Source organism: Desmodus rotundus, chromosome 11, assembly GCF_022682495.2.
Source record: "Desmodus rotundus isolate HL8 chromosome 11, HLdesRot8A.1, whole genome shotgun sequence".
NCBI lineage: Eukaryota > Metazoa > Chordata > Mammalia > Chiroptera > Phyllostomidae > Desmodus > Desmodus rotundus.
The window spans coordinates 28,821,266-28,835,717 of NC_071397.1; positions in this window are offsets into that span (position 1 = coordinate 28,821,266).

Sequence of the window (14,452 nt, forward strand, 5' to 3'; positions counted from 1 at the left end):
ATCCCAAAGAGAGCTCTACAGTCTCTTGTCTGAAAGGAGATGTATACAAAATGCCTGGTTTCTGAGAGCTGAGGAAGGAAGGAATTTTGGTGGGAATGGAGCTGTCTCGCCATTCAATACATATACTTTTACTTATTCTTCAAATTGTTAGTATAGTGCCTCATCCCTGTCATCAGCTGTACTTCCTGTCCTTCAATCCAGACCTTCTATGGGTCAACTGCTTGGACACTAAGTCTTCTATTTTTAGCTGGGATACTGCATACCTGTGTGAGGTGGCAGCGGTGACCTGGGGGGATGAAATGGCCCTTACAGACTTTCAACCATACTTTCTATTTTCTACTCCCCCTTTAACCCCCACCTCCCTATGTATATGGTGTCTCCAGTTGTCAAGAACTACAAAAGGTCTGGGATAGTAGTGAGTAATGCCTTTGTTACATGTTCACATTATTTTTCAGAATTGATACCCTTAGTGTATTAGTTTGCTAGGGCTGCTATAACAAATACCACAAACAGTGTGGCTTAACAACAGAAAAGTACTATCTCACAGTTCTGGAAGTTAGAAGTCTGAGATCAAGGTGTCAGCAATGTTAGTTCCTTCTGAGGGCTATGAAGGAGACTCTGTTCCATGCTTCTGTCCCAGTTTCTGGTGGTTTGCTGGCAATTTTTTGGCTTTTTTTTTTTTTGGCTTAGATATGCATCACTCGATCTGTTTCTTCATCTTCACATTGTGTTCTTTATGTCTTTACCTCTGTGTCCAAATTTCCCCTATTTATAAGGACACAGTCCTAATGGATTAGGGCCTGCCCTAGTGATCTTATTTTAATTTCCCTATCTACAAGGACCCTTTTTTCCAAGTAAGGTCACATTCTGAGGTACTGAAGGTTAGGATTTCAACATATGAATTTGGGGGAGGGCAGACACAATTCAGCCCATGACACCCAGAATGACATCATCATGAGAGAAAGTCTAATGATGTTGATAAGGGAGGAAGCAGAGTATGTCTAGAAGTTTCCTGGGAAAGGCAGTTCTAAATGTAAGCATCTCTGTGAGGGATTCCTGCTCTCTGGGCCACAGAGGGTGCCTGCCTCACCAGGAATGGGGAAGGCAATAACCCAGAGGTGGGAAAGGCTGGTGTGAAACTGAATATGAGGGGATTTTATACAAATGAACCTTACTGATATATTTAATTTGCCTCTTAATTTAGGCTTCGCTATGTATTTATTATATTTTTACAGTTGACAAAATCACATTGTCCTTTCCCCAAACAGAAGTAGTTAAGTTCTCTCTCTCACTAAATGAAAAAATAGAACTCCAATGTTACCTGGACCTTTCAATGTCTTTCTGGCTTGAGGGCTAATAAGCAGCATTCTCCAGCAAAGAAACTGTCACAACTACTAAACTTCTAGTCCCAGACCTGCATCAAAGGAGGAGCATTAATTTCTCCTAACAATTGCCATCCTATCCTTCCCTAGGGCAATCATTAGATTTAACAATTATTTTCCTTGGATGGACAGGTAATAAATAGTTTATCATCCTGATCTCAGTACAGAGTCAATGTGAATAGCAATAACCTATCTAGAACATTAAGTACTTTGTTACATTCAACTCTTGACTTCTCAGTGTATTAAAGAAACCCGATAATCTCCACCCTATATTTGCAATTTTCCTTCATCAGAATTCTGGTGTTTATCCAGGTGGTTCCATCCTGTATACTTTTGCTGCTGTTGTAAGTTAATAGTCGTGTCTACAAATAAAAACACCACAAACAATAATAATAGCAATAGCCCGAGACTAATGTTAAATTACAATTTTGAGATTAAATGAGTACATTTATAGGGAAGTAGCAAAGATTACTTGTTACTATTGATAAGGAAGAAAATGAGTTTAAAAAGTAGCTGCACATCACAGAGTGAAGAATACTTTTGAGCCACATTATTCAAATTCATTTTATTTATGTGATACCTTTCATTGATACTCCAGATAGCTTTTGCCAAGCTCACAAATCTTAACCTGTGAGCCAATATTCAACTTCCTTGAGAAAAATGAAGCCATCCAATGTGACTACTCTTTTCCCACTTCCTTTGACTACTGAGCAGGAGTGGCTGGAAGAGACTTAGTTTCAAGACTAAGGACCAAGTCTTGAAACTGCATCTGCAAGCAAGCATGTCAGTTTTATTATATCACACTGTTCTAAACCCGTAAACATAAAAGTTTCTAAACATAATTTATTCCGATTTTACATAACATTAATAAAAGGCAATTCCTCATCTTAAAGATGATGATGATGATGATTGTTTGTAATGGTTTTCATGATAATTCTGGAGGTTGGGGAATAGAGCTAAAATGACCTCAATCCACCATTTCCATCATCCTAACATTTCTGCAAACTTACCACTTAGTCACATTTACTTCTTCCTGCTAAAGAACTTTGACAAGGAGGTCCTGCCTCCTTGTCAAAGTTGTGTTCTAAACATCCTAACCTACCTCGATCAAGAATTTGATCCATGAATATCCCCTCTTTGATACCATATATACAAATATATGGGTGTGTGTGTGTGTGTATATATATATATATATATATATATATATATATATATATATATATATATTCTACCATCATCTCTGGTAGCTATAAAAATAATAGTCTTCTTGAGGCTTCTGTAGGGGCAAATGCAGTTAGTAGTGTTGTCCGGAGGAGACTGGGGGGCTAGGGCTCCTTCTCACCCCTGTCCATCACCACTATCCACAAGGCAGATGGGCTTCACATGTCGTGGATGTGAGGTTTCCATTGTACTTTTTTCTGAGAAGAAATTTTCACTGCTAGAAATGATGTTTATGGAATCCCTGGCACACAACTATGCCTACATCTTCTAGTCTTCCTTATTTAACAAGATTTTTCATCCTTTATCTTGCTTGTACCTCCAAATGAACTTCAACCATTATTGATCACTCCTTATTGTTACTGTTCCTACTTTTCCTTCCTCTACTTCTCTCTTCCTACTCCTCATTTTCCTCTTCCTCTTATTCTTTTTTCCTTCTCTTCTTTTTATACTTTACATTTTTGGTATGTCTCTTCCCACAAGAATGTAAGCTCCATGGAAACAGGAATTTTGCTCTATTTTGTTCCCTACATATTACCTACTCCCTAGAACAATAACTGCCAAAAATACATACTTGCTGAAAAATGACACAATGTTAGAAAAATCAGAAAATTTAAATAAACAAAACCAAAAAATTTCTTTTAAAAGATCACAAATAATCTCACTATCTAAAGTTAATCATTATTAACACTTTTTGTGAGGCCCTTTTATCTGAAGATATATACTATATATTCTTTTAGACGCTCATGGTTCTTTTGAGGAGATAGAAATATAAATTATAATACAACACACTAACTATTATAAATAATTCTATGGAGCATAAAAGATAAGTAACTAATTCTGCCTGGCAGAGTTAGGGAGCATAATAAAGGCTGAATGTAAAATTTGAGTAGAATTTGCCAGATTGCTATGGGAAATTTTAAAGAAAATCCCAAACCACCCTACTATATAATTATTTTATTCTTATTATAATAAATAATATCAGTAAATATAGGCCATTATTTTAAAACAGGGCATGCCAACTACTACTACACCCATTTTTTTCATATTTGCATACTTATACTACCCAAGGAAGACTAGTACAACTAAATTTTCTCCCCTAAAGTTTCATTTTCCAGGCCCTTGTTGGCTAATCTCCCTCTTATTAGTTTAAGGATTACTTAAAACAATGCCTCCTGATAGGAATTAATAGGATCAGGCCTTTTAGCCCCTGAAACAAGAAAACCAGGACATCACTCCAGTTGCTGGAGCTGAGAGCCTGTAATTCTCTGATTCTCAGTACACACTGTATTCCATGACCCAGACACAAGCTAAACCAGACCGAGACCTAGGGTTCTTCAGTTTTATACCTCTAGACAGAAGACTGAGAACTTGGGGGGAAAACCTAAGTATGATTTGAGCAGTTATTTAATGAGTAATAGATATTAAAACTCTCGATTAGTTTCTGATCTTGGAGACATGAAATGTTCATATCATTGAAATTAAATGAATCAAATTCGTATATGATCTGGACCACAGAGTGATGCCACCTCAAATACTAAGTAGATTCAAAAGCAGATGTCATTCACAGACAACAGTATGTTGGTTACCACAGGGAAGGGGCTGGGGGGAGATGGGGGGGCAAAGGAGGCCAGATATATGGTGACAGAAGATGGTTTGACTTTGGGTGGTGGGCACACAATACAATATACAGATCAACTATCATAGAAATGTGCACTTGAAACCTATGTGATCTTATTAACCAATGTCACCCCAATAAATTTAAATTGGAAAAAAAAACCCAGAGATCATAATGGTGAACAGGGAGGTCCAGAGAAGGCAAATAATGGAGATCAGGCAGGGCATGTTAAGGAAGAATAAGAGGTTAGCTGTGGAAGGGTACCTAAACAGGAGTATGAGGAGGTGAGACAGGTTGGGGCAAGACTGTGAGGAGCACTGTAGGCTAATATAAGGAGTGTGGATTTACACTCTACACGCTGTAAATGCTGCTCATTATTGCTAGGCAGCAAGCTGGCAATTCAGATTGCTTCTAGCAGGTGATAGTGAAGCTCAGTAGGAGAGACTATTGAGACCTGCTGGGGAGTGTTTCCTAAACCCAGTCTCAGTTTACACTTTGCTGAAGTCTGGGTGCAGCTTCAAGATTTTTTCTGCACAAATATAGACAGAAATAGAGATACAGGGCTTGACTTAATAAAGTTAAGATAAGAATGAAGAAAGTTTTTGCAGAGCAAATACATGCAGATTAATAATTTGGAAGAAAAAATTCTAGGTGAACTAGAAGAGTAAGTTGGTAATCCATAAAATACATTGATTTTTGTAAATTCAGAATAAAATATTATAGTAGAAAACTATTACTTCAATTTAGAGGTCAGCAAGCTTATTTTTGTAAAGGGCCAGATAGTAATATTATAGATTTAGCCATACAGTAACTTTTGCAACTATTGAACTTGGCTGTTGTAACATGAAAACAGCCATAGATTACACATAAATCCAATAAAACTATGGACACTGCGATTTAAATTTTATATAATTTTTACATATCACAAAATATTTTTATTTTTTCAGCTATTTAAAAAATGTAAAAGTCATACTTTGCTCATGGGCGAGCCATCATTTAGCTGTTTGTACAGACCTGTACACGACAATGGATAAGGCGGCTTCAACACCTCCCTTTCTACTCTGCCCCCAACTCTTTTCCTTTGGCCTTAAAAGTCTTTTTTTAAGTATGAGACAAATATAAATGTATAGTTTAGAAAAATACAGAAATACAGAAAATGTATTTTTAATTACATATCTGGTTGCTTAGCATTGTATATGATTCAAAAAGTATCTTACAAAAATTGAGGGTGAATATTTTTTAACTACAAACAATACATTTTCAATCATAATCTCTTTTAGAAAATTATAATGCAGTGTCAGTTATATCTTCAAAGAAATTCCGTAAGTAAATTTTTTAAAATCCTGGTGATTGTTTAGATTTTCCTCCCTGTCATTACGGCGTCCTTATCACAGGAGCTCTCAAACACCAGACTGTGAGTGGAGTCAGCTGAATGCCTTCTATTTTAGTGCAACAGGAAGAAGCAGACGTGTCCCAGTTTAGTCAGTCTCATTTTTGGTTTTGCAGGTCACACACCAGCCCTTCAGTTCAGGAAGTTTCTCTCTGTTTCTAGAATAAAAGCATCCCTTGCCCGTAGAGTATTTCTACCGTGTCAACTCAGAGAGGAGAGAACTGATGGAGCTGATTTCCCTGAGGGCTGTTGTGAGCAAGACGGTATAAAACTGATGTGCTTAAAGATTCAAATGAAATATCCCAATTAAATTACAGCTGAAATGTGAAGACTGGCACCACGAGCAATACACATATGCAAAAAAAAAAAAAAGGAACAAGGAAAGAGCATAAATGTGACCAATGTCACACAAGAAAGAGCATGGTGAAGGAATTCCAAATGAGGAATTTCAAATTCTAAACGGAGATTTTGGACAGGACCCGAGGATGGAGATGAGAGATCACGTAACTCTCCGACAGGCATGGTGCACTTCACTAATGAGACAGAGCACTGCATAGAACCTCTACAGCGGACAAGACGCAAGGGACAGGTTTCTATAGGATTGCCTGATTCATGTAAACACTATTTTCATTTTCCTGAACTCTCTTCGATAGTTTTTCTCTTTCAGTGTACTTCCATGGCTCACAGCACTTCTCCACCCTCCCCTTACTCTTTTGGATGTGCTATTTATTTTTTAAATTACTTGCAAAAATGTGAGAAGAAACAACTGAACCAGTCCAGCTTAATACATGTAGATACCAGAGTATGATAAATGGCCCATGGAACGATCCAGAAGAGGTAGCAGTGTGAGCAAGGCCAGGAGAACCTGCAAGATGTAAATCAACCAGGAATCCTATAAGTCTGGAGCCACAAAAGGGTAGCAAAGGGCCACAGTCGGTGTGCAGCTGTTTGGTCTTCAGCCTGCATTTTGTCGACTCACACCGTATTTAAAATGTATTTGAGTTAGTTGCCAGCATTAACAAGCCTGGAGGTTTTATATAAAAATACAATTGTTTTTGATTCACTTTGGTTACTCTCTCTGTGCCTGAATCCCTAATTTATACGATGGGAGTAATAATATAATGTGCAGAGTTTTTGTGAGAATGATATGCCAACATACTGAACGTACCTGGAACACTGCCTGGCACCGGGTGATACACATTGGGTATTAGTTGTAACAGCACTTGCTGTTACATTTGACAAACTGTCCCTGGGAACCTTGAGGCAAATATCAAAAAGAACACAGGGAAATTACTGAAAATTGATCAGTAGAGCATATTTGGTGAAATAGATAAACAATGGAGTGATATGATTTCCAACATGATGATTTGCTTTCAAAGGGCACTGCACATCCTCACTCACTGAAAGAATTCCTTTCACAGCATCTTCCAGTTTCAAAATCTTGTATAAATTTAAATAATGGAGCGCAGGGCAGCAGAGATTTCACCCACAAAGAAACTGAAGAGGCACACTTCAAAACATGACAGTCTGGCTCAGGCAAGTTCTTCATGAACGGAAGCATCTGAAGCAGCGCTACAGAGGCCGACGTGGCCTTGACCCACAATACGAGTTTAAAAGGGTAGAATTTTGAAAACTTACACAAAACTTTTAACAAAGAGACTTGTACTGATACTAATTTATCCAAACAAATTTCAAAATAATATGCCACAGCAAATTAAGGTCATTTTGACAGACACTGTTATATAAAATCTAAAAGGAAATAATACATATTTATATATTTAGAGCAGTATTTAGATTTATATAGGCATATATATGTAAGAAAGCAAAATGGTAAAATGATACATAAAAATTAAGTATGTTATATACATATATATTAACAAAATCCAGAACTTTTGAATCGTTGACTATTTTGTGTACTAGATGACAAAGGATTGATAACCTTATTATATAATGAATACAATGAATCAATAATAATCAAATACTCATAAAATAAAGAAGATTTAAGTACATAATCATTTGCTAAAAGAATAAATACAACAAAAACATGTTAACCTCTCTAGCAACCAAATAAATACAAATTATGCCATAAATAGAATTATGTATTTCGGCTATGAATTGGAAGAGATTTTAAAATTTTGACAAGGTCTGTAGGAAAGGGGACCCTCATCCACTGTTGGGATCAATTTCTGCAAATTGTGGATGACAGTAAACGAATAGGTGTCAAAGACTTTAAAAATTGCATCTATTCTTGAATCCAAAATTTCACTTTATTTTGCCCAAACAAAAGAACTCACTGGGAAGGACAAAGTGAGACATTAAATTGCATGGCCTATGGCTTGTTTGGTGGTCCCAAGCAGCCCTTCTCTAGAGAGGGGGACAATCACTTTATTTCCATGATGGAAGTACGATTTCTTTCCTCTGACTCCACTACTTTTGTCTTCTGGTGTCATGCCTTAAAACCTATTACATTGCGCTGATCACCATCAGCATTCCAACATCTTCCTAACCCTTGCTTCTCTTCAGCTCATTTCTGAATAGCGCAGAGCAGATCCAGAGAGTGACAGATGAGACCTGCTACCAAACCCACAATTCAAAAGAGAAGTCAGAAGCCAGTAACAAAACCCCGAAGCTGCATGTTGATAAACTTGACCACATAGCCACTTTAGACTTCTATATCATAAAACATTAATAAACTATTTGAGACAAATACACAGATGGGAAAAATATAATTGCCACACATATATAAAAGACCATGTAGTCTTAATATCCCAAATGCTATTACAGAGCTGTATAAAAATACCAAAACTTCGATACAAAATGAGCAAAATACATCCACTGATTGTTCAAATAAAAATAAATATAATTTTTAAGGCACTTGAAAATAAATTAACCTTAATCATAGTTAAACAAATGCAAATTAAAACTGTGAAAAACCATTTTTCACCTCTCAACTAGCAAAGACCAAGCATGATAATCTTTGGTGTTACTAGCAGTGTGTTGATACAGTATCCATCACACATCATTGATGGCTGTACAAGTTCATACACTATTTAGGAAGGTCAAGTAAAAGAGACTTATTACTCTTTAATATGAACATGTGCTTTGGTCCAACAATTTCACTTCTAGAAATTGATCAACAAATATACCTGTATATATACATAAAGATTAAAATAATTCATTGCAATATTGCTTTTGGTAGCAAAAGACTGGAAACTAACTACTTATTAGCAATAGATTATTTAAATTAATAATATATCTATAAAATGATATATTATGAAATAATTAAAAATAGAAGGTGAAGATACATAAATATACTGATATAACATGATCTCCATGATATTTTTTTTTAAAGAGATGCAGAAGAATGTACACATTTTGCTTCCATTTGTTTGTGTAAACCAAACAACTTTGTGCTTTTATCTGCATAGACTATCTGTAGAAGAGTTTACAAGAAACTTTCGCTACTGACAGCAATGACTAAGTTTTACACAGCACTTACAATGAATGTGGCATTGTTCTAAATGGTTTACTTATATTATTTAATCATCAAAACAATTTTACATGTTTACATACAATTATTATCCCCATTTTTCAGATGAGGCAACTGAGGTACAGAGAGGTTAAGTAATCTTCCTAAGGTCACACAGCTGGCAATTACAAGCTGTGATTTGAAGCCATTCTCCAGAACTAGTCTTTTGAACCCTGAGGTAATTTGCTTCTGGATAAGAAAACCAGGGTGTGGGGGTTGGGAGGCATATTTACTTCCCACTTTATTGTTTGTCTTTTTGCAATGTACATGTACCTACCATTTTTGAAAAACATAAAAGAAAATATTTATTCAAAATGTCACACAAATTCTAAACCACATCTAGCAAAACAGGAGGAAAAACTTCCCAAATTCTGATATTCAATAATATCTAATGAAGGAGGATTGGCCCCGCAGATGGTAATGCCTACTATAAAAATAGAAAAATTTAAACAGTGGAGAACTGCCAGAATTAACAGAGACCAGTATAACAGAAAAAAATAGTTTAGAAGTCAATCCTAGCAAAATAAGAACTTAATATATTATTTTTTTAAATATGAAAAAGTGGGAAGATTAATGCTGCTGAATAAGTTCACTAATTATTTGGAAGAATATTCACTGAGGATGTCATTTGACATTATGTGCTAAATATATTGCAAGTTAATTGAAGAAATAAATGTAAAACTGAAGCCTAAAATCAAGAAATATGTGTATCTGTAAGAACCTACTATTTAGATAAGGGAGGATTTTCTTAACATAAAGAACAATGAAGGAAATGATTGTGAAGAATGAGGTGATTTCGCCAACATCAAACTTCTAAACCAGCGTATTTAAAATATAAACAAAATGCAAGACTATGAATTGGAAATAATTTTTCATAACAAATCAAATAATGAGTTATTAGCATTACATACAAAACATGATTACAAGTCAATAAGTAAAACATTAAGATGTTAGGAAAAAAACAAGCAAAGTAAATTCATTGACCAAAGAAGAAAAATACAAATCACTTGTAACTCATTTAATTCTGTCTTTCATGTAGATATAATTATTTCTCCTAACTATAGGTGAAAACTGACACCCAGAGATCAAGTAGCTTGACCAAGCTTATTAGCCAATGAGACTAGTGAGTGGACATCTGAACTACAAATTTATTCCAAAGCCCATGCTTTTAATCTCAGATTTCCACTCTCTAGGTATTGACATGTTTCTCTGTATAGATTGCAACATAGAAGTAAGAATGTGTCACTATCAATAGTGAAAAGAAGAAAACACTGTTTCATGCATGTAACAGATGAATTGGTATACTGTTTCTCTAAGTCTAGTCTCAAAAAGATCTTTATACCTAATCAATTCCAGGACATATCCTTACTACTCTTTCTAATGAGATAATATAAATGAGAGTCTATGTTTTGGAAATACAAATAAAAAATGTATTAATAGATATCTCAATGGGAAAGGACTAAATATATTCCTGCTTAAATAATGCTCTTCTTATATAGCACAGTTTTTCAGGAAGCAAGAGACCAAGTAACAATACTATGCAGCAGAAAGAAAGTAAGAACACCTACCCTTCACGACAACATGGATGGAACTGGAAAGAACATTTTACCAAGTGAAATAAACCAGGCAGTAAAAGGCAAATACCATATGATCTCACCTATTAAGTAGAAACTAATCATCAAGACAAACAAGCAAGCAAAATATAACTAGGGACATTGAAATAAAGAACAAACTGACAGTAACCAGAGGGAAGGGGGAGGGTGATAACGAGGGAAAGAAGGGGAAGGGGCACATGGAGGAACAGGAATATAGGACTCACGGGCACAGACAATGAGTTGGGGGTTGACTGTGGGAGCAGGACGGGCAACTGTACCTGAACAACAATAATAAAAAACAAAGATCTTTGAACCAGCAAAAGCATCACGAGGCATGTATTATTATTAAGAAGAAATTGAAATTGTAATAACATTCACAATATCCAATTTAAATTTTTCATTTGTTTGCATTATTTAAAATAATTTTATAACCACATAAAGCCTAAGGGTGTTTCTGTTTAAAACTTAATATCTATATTCTGAGTTAAATCAGCTTTCTTGCCAAATTTCTGGCCCGAAGTGCTGATATTGCTAATGTTGGCCAACTGCTAGACAAAGAAAGACAACATCAACTTTTGTAGCAGGGGTTATCTCTGAAGCTTTTACAAACTCTTGCCACATCCAAGGTCTATTCAGAGTTAAGACATGTTAACCTGCAAATGACTTCTCTCTTCCTTTCCCTCTTATTTTCTCTAGAATCAATAGTTTCCTTCATCCTGGAATTCTCATCATTCCTAATACCACTGCTTGATGCTGCCTGTTGCTTTCTTCTGGAACTTCACTCCAAAGTGAAAGAGAGAGAGGGAGGGGAAGGAGGAGGGAGAGGGATTCACTCTCTGTGGATGTTTGACCAGTTTAACCCTATCACTAGAGCTCAGGTATATTTATAATGGATGAATGTATAAATACTAGGAGTAGAGAATGGGAGGATATTAAGTGCCAGATTTCAGCTTCAACAATAACTATTGCTGCCAACTGGCGTGATTTCAATTATCCCCTCATCAAACAGATGGCATGCAAGTTGTATCACTGAAAATGACACCTTTTAAAACACATACAATAAATTAGATATGGAATTAAACCTGAAAGTTTAAATTTATTCAACTTCTGGCCAAGATGGAAGCATAGGTATATATACTTTGCCTCCTCACGCAACAAAAAGAAGGACAACAACAAATTTAAAAGCAAAAAATAAGCAAAACTGCCAGAAAATCAAACTGTATGGAGGTTGGACAACCAAGGAGTTAAAGAGGAAACATTCATACAGACCAGTAGGAGGAGCAGAGATGGGCAGCCTGCACAGAGAGGACGCATGGTAAGCAGGAAGCTGGAGGGCCAGGAGGTCCCGCATTTGTGTGCAGATAACCAGGAAGAATAACTGGGGAGCGAGACAGGCTATACAATCCAGGGTTCCAGCACCGGGAAATAAAGCCTCAAAACCTCTGGCAGTAAAAACTTGTGGGGGTTGCAGTAGCAGGAGAAACTCCCAGCCTCACTGGAGAGTTTGCTGAAGAGAGCCTCAGGGTCCTAGAATGTACACAAACCCACCCACCCAGGAATCAGTACCAGAAGGGCCCAATTTGCTTGTGGGAAGTTGGGGAAGTGACTGAACACCGGCTGAGAGTCCAGCAAGTGGTATTGTTCCCTCTCTGACCCTTCCCACACAAACAGTGCCACAACAAAGTGACAGGGGTTTCCCCATCATGGTGGATACCTAAGGCTCTGCCCCTTACTATGTAACAGCTGCGCCAAGACGAAAAAAATATGGCCCAAATGAAAGAATAGATCAAAGCTCCAAAAATAGAACTAAGTGATAAAGAGATAGCCAACCTATCAGATGCAAAGTTCAATACACTGGTAATCAGGATGCTCACAGAAATGGTTGAGTATGGTCACAAAATAGAGGAAAAAGTGAAGGCTATGAAAAGTGAAATAAAGAAAAATGTACAGGGAACCAACAGTGAAGGGAAAGAAACTGGGACTCAAATCAACAATTTGGAGCAGAAGGAAGAAATAAACATTCAATCTGAACAGAATGAAGAAATAAGAATTCCAAAAAAAAAATGAAGAGAGGCTTAGGAACCTCCAGGACAACTTTAAATGTTCCAACGTCCAAGTCATAGGGTTGGCAGAAGGAGAAGAGGAAGAGCAAGAAATTGAAAACTTATTTTAACAAATAATGAAGGAGAACTCCCCAATCTAGCAAAAGAAATAGAATTCCAGGAAGTCCAGGAAGCTCAGAGAGTCCCAAAGAAGTTGGACCCAAGGCACATCATGATTACATTATCCAAAATTAAAGATAAGGAGAGAAACTTAAAAACAACAAGAGGAAAGGAGAGAGTTAACAACAGAGGAGTTCCCACAAGACTGTCAGCTGATTTCTCAAAAGAGACCTTGCAGGCAAGAAGGGGCTGGAAAGAAGTATTCCAAGTCATGAAAGGCAAGGACCTACATCCAAGATTGCTCTATCCAGCAAAGCTATCATTTAGAATGGAAGGACAGATAAAGTGCTTCTCAGATAAGGTCAAGTTAAAGGAGTTCATCATCACCAAGCCATTATTATATGAAATGTTAAAGGGACTTATCTAAGAAAAAGAAGATAAAAAAATATGAACAGTAAAAATGACAGCAAACTCACAGTTATTAACAACCACACCTAAAACCAAAACAAAAGCAAACTAAGCAAACAACTAGAACAGGAACAGAATCACAGAAATGGAGATCACATGGAGGGCTATCAATAGGGGATTGGGAGGGGGAGAGAGGGGGGAAAGGTACAGAGAATAAATAACATAAATGATAGGTGGAAAATAGACAGGGGGAAGGTAAGAATAGTGTAGGAAATGTAGAAGCCAAAGAACTTATAAGTATGACCCATGGACATGAACTATAGGGGGGGAATGTGGGAGGGAGGGGGTGGGCAGGATGGAGTTGAGTGAAGGGGCGGAAATGGGACAACTGTAATAGCATAATCAATAAATATATCAAAAAAAGAAATTAGGGGAAGCATAGGTCTTTTCGTATTAAACTAATGCACAGACAGACAGCCTATTAAAAGTTATCTAATTCTCTTTTCTCTTGGTTCTTTAAAAGATTATGGTAAAATTGTGCTCTTTTTGCCCGTAGGTTTATAGTGTCTTAAAAAAAATTCAGCACATTGCATTAGATATTTTCATCTGTTTTGTAAATATAAAATAAAAATTTTGTTCATTGTATGTATTCACATCACTGTCTTAATAAGAAGTAGACACTGCCAGGGTTTAATCTTACCAAACAGTCTTGTGGACGTCACTAAACAGTCGATTTCAGAAGCACTGAGGGGTTATGACAGCAATTGGGAGCTCATCACTGGGGATTTTTCACTTGTGCACAACTGGTGTTATGTTGGAAATACCTGCCATTTGTAAAAGCACAAGTGGTCATACTCTATGCAAAATAATAAAACAGACATTTTTGCTCACTCACAATATGCCAAGGCACACTTTGTCCAAGTAACAAGAGCCAAATTTTACACCTGCAAGTCACAAGCCACAGGGTCCAAAGTATTTCAGGATTCATCAGGGCTAATTACTCACCTTAATCCCACATTATCTCAAATGGGGAGTTTCAGCGATCTATAATTTTCATCACTGGATAAACGACCAAAAGGAGATAATAATCCAGATAGCCAGGGTTAAAGATCAGCATGTAAAAAGGTGTTAATTATTTTAAATTTACTAA